The following is a 6044-nucleotide window of genomic DNA, read 5'->3' as shown; positions in this document are numbered from 1 at the left end:
GTGGATGACCAGCGAAGCTGTTTAGCATACGACACAGAGGTGACAGAGAGATAGCAAAGAGGGGAAAGGCAGGGAGGTCAACCAGACGAGCGTCCGGTTTGCTACCCCACACGGGGGGAAGGGAAAGGGCAACACATAATTTTGAACATACGCATTGACTCATTTAACGTGATATTTATATACATTCGCGTGGACGACGGGACTGCCACCCCGAGAAGCCGGAGGAAACTAAACCCGCGTGACGTTTCGACGGGACCACCACCAGAGGAGAGCGGAAGGAAAGGAGATACGCGAGCGCTTGGGAACGCCGACAAAGAGAGGGTGGTGTGAGCGTAGACATGGCCGACACAGGTCAAAGTGAAACAACTATTATCAGCTTAATATCCGATACGAGTTGCACTTGAACCCAAGATAAACTTACTTTTGCAAGTTGGCGGAGTGCTTGAAGTCTGCTTCACTTCCGCCGCGGGTCGGCCTGGTATTGCATTATCTTCGGGATCGGCCCACGGTTCTTGGTTTACGGACATCGATCCGCTGGAAACTAGCCATATACAGCTTCGCAGTAGAACGTTTCTGATTTCCTCTGTAAATCGCATCTGTTCAGATGCGTGTAGTCTGCGCACTTCATATTCCTTGTGAATAACATGTATGGGCTTCACTTGCACTTTTTCTTGCCCTCGTGTTGTTTGCACACCCTCATGTTATTTTACAATACGCACGCAAACCTAGCTCCAAATGCGGGCACGGTACATTTCTTAAATTTGGGGTTGGTCAGAGTTTGCCGACGTGTGGTTCGGCTGACCAGCGTATGCTTTCAAGTTGGTGCCTATGGAAACAAGAAAATCAAGCACTCGCGTTTATTTTTATTTTTTCTAAAGGGACTGCGCTAACCCGAGGATGGTGCCATTATATATAGATCCGTTTCGTACATTCTCAAGTACCTATGGCCCAAACACAGGTAAGTATTAAACTTAAGAAGGACGCAACAAATATACACAAACATCGAGATATAACCACTTCACCGTTATAATCCTCTCAGCAATAGTAATCGAACACCAAGTAGTGCCTGAATTTGAACGGGACCAAGGCTAGCGCTCTCCACTTAACTAGTACTGCAATGCGGGCTTGTTTGGTGTGGCGCAACCAGAGGATGCGCTGCATTGGTTTTACAACATGGTGCACGCATTGCAAGGTTGCCAACCGAATTCCACTTTAACGAGGCTTCCGCGTAGGGCCGCTTACGAGCGAAGGACGTCAGCAAAACAACCGCAGTCTTGACTAGCTTCTCAAGTTTCTTGCGGAAGTGGGCCTGGTGCGGCAGTTTTAGCTCCCATTCCCCGCAATTTCGCCCTCTTCCCCTTCCTCTTACCTAGACGACAACAGTCGAGGTGGGAGGGAGTCATAAACAATTCCGTCGCGTTGCGACATGGGTAAGTTGTCGTCCACCTGAAAGGAACTCGAAACTACACAAAACTAGCGCCTGTGCGGCGGCTTTCTTTGCATCCTTGTGGAATTTATCCGCTTCGTTTAAAGCCGCAAACGTGGCTCGAGAGGCTAGAGACGCGAGGCGTGTTTGTTTTACTTGAACAAGACAATAAAGACGTTCCCTATAATTGTGTGCAGGGGCATGCAGTATTCTGCAATGAATGAATGAATGAATGAATGAATTATACATGTTTCTTGTACTTGAACAAGACAATAAGCACGTTTCTTATGCAAGGGGCAGAATTCTGCAAAGAAGAATAAATGAAAGAATTAGTTGTTTAATTTATTGGCAAGATTTACATCTTTGGTGCCTCTGCAATGTAAAGCGACATGATAGCAAGCGTGCCACACATTGCATCGACTCTTCTTTCAAGAAGTGAATCTCTAAACGAAAAATAAAATGCGTGCTTGCCGCTATTTGTTATATGCCGTTGCTTCAGTACCGTAACAAAGACAAAAAGCAAACGTCACATTAAATACATTTGAAGGCAACGGTTGAAATTGCACAGACGGCGATAGCTAATAGATTTTGTTTATGGCCACAATGATGTGAGCAACTTGGTATCTTAGAACCACACAAGTGCGACTGCAACTTATAAGCGCACTAAACTGATGAGCAGATTATACTGATGCCAGTACCCTGCCGAAACTCTCTTTTCCCTTTCTTGGAGCGCGAATGTTGTTAACAAGCACAGAAAATTAACACTAGACTTCCTTTCCTGTTCTTTGAATTTTCTATTTAGTTTCGCACCAATATCTCAGCGCTACCACTTCATTTCAAAGTAATACGGGGATGGTTCCGACGCAGCAATATTATTTGGACACTTGCTTGATTATGGTCTTTGGTTAACTTATAACCAAAAGTTGTCCTTTACCGATAAACAACTACTACAGATATAAAAAAAAGTATAACACGTAATATACAAGCGAGTATATGCTGATAATTACAAATAATAGAAGCAAGTTATACTAACATCGTGTGACTATTCAGTACGATACCTAGTACTTGTTAAGGGTGCCTGCCTTGTAAAAATGTTCAAGTGCGTTCAGTGCTTTTCGTTATGCTATTTCCGATGGGCATGAGCCCAGCGATTTTGCGAGTGAGAGAGGTCGGTAACGACCAATAGAGTATAGCTCTTGTTCTAGCTGCAGTCTGCGTCGCGTATATGGGACACTCGAGGAGTAGGTGGTGAACATCTTCATCGTCGTGGACGCAGGAGCAAGCCGGGGAAGAAGCCCGTTTTATAGGATATGGAAAATGTTTGGCGTACGCTGCCCTAAGGCGCAGTCGATTAATTAGTGTATCGGTGCTTTTGGAAAGTTCTACATCCAGCTGGCGTTTGACTCGAGGGCCCACTTCGTGAAGAATCGATTCCTTAGTGTTGACACGTGTACTTGTTTATCTTTATCGGGCGACCGCGTTTCGCGGCCTAACAAATGTTATTGCACAGCGCAGGACGCGCCTGCACGTATCGGAAGATTCTCGAAAGTTATCGATGGTTCGATACCGCTGCCTGTTGTCACCAAACCTTGTGTAATCTGATTTCATCGAGCAACGCGAATGGTGTAGAACTTTCTGGAAGACACGCAGGTCCCAGCGATTACTCTGGAACTTTCGATGACTGATGTATAAAAGCCGACGCGCTTGACCCGCTGATCAGAATTTCGACGGTCGCCGACTGCGTTCGCCGCTATCGCCGTTCTTTAAGTGTAGCCTATTTTTGAGGGTGCAGGTTCGCCCAATAGAATGCTAGTTTCATCATTCCCACTTTTGGTGCTTCTTTACCGTCACTACTACGTGACAGTATTTTCATTAAACTAGGTTGACATGCACAACTCCTTCGTTAGTACTCTAAATATGCGTTTCGCGTCCATTTGCAATAATAAAGGGATGAATTGAATTTCCACACCTTTATGGGCCGATTTTACCAACGAGTCCGCTTATTCGTTGCCTGCAATACCAGCATGTCCCGGGATCCACTGTAATATCACTTTGTTTTCTTTAATTATAGCCTGAATTAAGCTGTTCAGTACTGCGTATTTTATTCGTGCGTGTGGTTGGCTGTCATTATTTTAGCATTATTTAGCATTATTTTATCTCTTTGTAATTTCGTATCTGTTTATATGCTCATAGCAGGCTACATCACGGCCGCTTGTGTGTGCTTGGGACTTTGTTTACAAACTCATTGTGGTGCGACTTGCATTTGCCTTTTATATTTATATGTTCGTGAGTGTATAGCACTGTGTGCTATGGGTTTCTTACACTATGACGCGGTTTGTTTTATTTTTCTTACGTATATTTTTTTTATATTGTTCTCACCGCTATGCGAAGAGGAGTAGCCATCACCATTATAAGTTGACTACGTCTCTTTCCTTTATTTTAATTTCAATAAATATACTACTACTGTATATGTATATGTATACCGGCTGCCGTCGCTCAATGGCTACGGCGTTACGCTGTTGAGCAGGAGCTGCCGGGTTCGATCCCCGGCCGCGGTGGAAGCATTTCGATGAAGGACGAACGCAAAAAAAAAAAAGCTCGTTTGCATTAGTTCGGATCGCCTCACTATACAGTGTCTCCTCATGACCCGCTGTGCAACCTCAATCAATCAGTCAATCAATCAATGAATCAATCAATCAATCAAGCAATCAATCAATCAATCAATACAAAAGCTTTAATCGAACATAATTAATGACAAAGAAAACTTTATACAAGTTGCACATCAGAATTCATCTAGGAGTTTGTGGGAGGAGTCCGTAGATGAAGAAAAATATTGGGATATTACTAACGACCGCACTAAGTAAAAGCATAAGTAAAGCGGTAGTTAAAAACCGAAGATATAAAGGCGGACGGGTCATAGAAGACAACAACGGAACAGTTACAACTAAAGCTCTACAGCTCCAGTAAGTTGCTAACAAGATAAATAAAACAACGACGAAAAACCTGGAAAAATAAAGTATTAGGATATTACCAACGACTTAGTACCTTCCATCATATTAGTTTTTGGTCATCGAAACTCACTCTTCGACAGAATTAATTATATCGGAGCATACATACTGCCAAAATCCTGGACGTCATGGCGGGCCTGTACGGAAACTTCAGCGCGGAGCAGCCACAAGTCTTTCGTTTACGTTTTGCTTTGGCAGAAGCGTAATTTGCCAACGGGACTCGATATTCCTCTCGTGCTCCTCGAAGAAAACGACGTTCGATGCCGAGATGGTGATCCAAATCACTGGCGTATATATCGACTGTCGCGTGGCGTGCCAGCAGGAAGGCTGCGGAGGACCCGGGTCCGTAAGAGAAGTGTCGTGTACTCGTTCGGGCCGGATCGCTTATGACGCGGCCCCGCGGCGGACGAAGACAGCCACGTGCGCCTGCTCCTGCGGCGAGCGCCACTCACCGTGACTGAGCTGGAAAACACCATTAGTGCATGCAGTTAACGGCGGCAACTCCGAGCCAAGTGCGCGGTTCGTGTTCCTGTGCAGGCGCCATCTTGTAATCGCCAGTCGATGCAGCTGTCGGTTGGCAGTGCCGACCGTAGTCTTAGTTCATCCATCTCGGTTATGCGTAGCTGTCCGGGCGCCCAAACTACACGGCATCATCGGGACGGGGCTACCAGGGAGTTTTTCTTTCGCTCGTGTGTATCGCCGCTCAAGGTCCATTATGCATGGCACGAGACAAGACACGAGATCCACGAGGCGTGTAAAGTGCAATACATCAACGTTGAAGTATACGTGCAAGATATAAATAGGAAATATCGGTGTCTTCTTTTCTTTTTCTTCAATTGAACGCAGCGGTGATGTCTGCGGGATCGGTTATTTACATATTGGTTGCGTGGAGTTTGCACTCAGGGTGCTTCATCCAGCATGTACCATCTTTTCTTCTTTTTTTATTTTCTTTTTTTTAGTGCAATGCCAGGACAAACCGTGGCACTGGAGAGGCGAGCCCCGTCCTGGCAGCGCCTTACAAAAATAGGATTAATATCGTAAGACCCATGAGGGGGCCGTATCATATATTAAGCTGATAAGAACAGATACTACACATTTGGTCTTCGCCCTATAGGCCCTTTAAGGTTAAGCCTCGATGAAACATGCCTTTAGCAACCACTTAAAGAGACATACGGTATATTTTCTTGGTTTGCTTAGTTAGCACTTGTTTGTGTTAAATAAATACCTTCATAATTCATGAATTTACTACAGATATACTTCAATACGATGTTCGTGGAGTCCCCATTGATAATACGTTCCTCCCTCACTCTCATCCCCTTCTTTTGGTCCCTTAACCCCCTTCCCCTCTCGTGGGGTAGCCGTGCACTGGCCTATAAGTGCCACACGAGTAGCATGCTCCCTCACAGACCAGGTCAATCGAACGTGCTCCATGTCTAAACCCAGTAACAGCTTTAGTGCGACAGTTTGTTTATCTCAGTGTTGCCACGGAATTCCTGCTGGCAGTTATAGCTTGGCGTCTAGCCTTTAGAACACTTTGTGACAGCGCGACGAGCAATCTTCGGAAACCAAGTTATCACGAGCAGCGGCCAGCTACCGATTCGCCACGTCAG

General features: G+C 45.3%; 1 non-coding gene and 1 pseudogene across 1 annotated transcript; one reads left to right on the top strand and one right to left on the bottom strand.

Moving 5' to 3' along the window:
* The first annotated feature begins 338 nt into the window (after nucleotides 1–338).
* On the top strand, nucleotides 339–512 carry LOC126532515 (U2 spliceosomal RNA; annotated as a pseudogene).
* Nucleotides 513–5367: 4855 nt separating this feature from the next.
* On the bottom strand, nucleotides 5368–5563 carry LOC126532518 (U2 spliceosomal RNA). The gene has a single exon (XR_007599809.1). It is a non-coding gene; the product is annotated as a U2 spliceosomal RNA (small nuclear RNA).
* Nucleotides 5564–6044: the final 481 nt, after the last annotated feature.

The sequence above is a fragment of the Dermacentor andersoni genome, chromosome 5, assembly GCF_023375885.2.
Source record: "Dermacentor andersoni chromosome 5, qqDerAnde1_hic_scaffold, whole genome shotgun sequence".
Lineage (NCBI taxonomy): Eukaryota > Metazoa > Arthropoda > Arachnida > Ixodida > Ixodidae > Dermacentor > Dermacentor andersoni.
The sequence above is the reverse complement of the archived record's forward strand: the minus strand, read 5'-3'. Positions and strand labels throughout refer to the sequence as shown.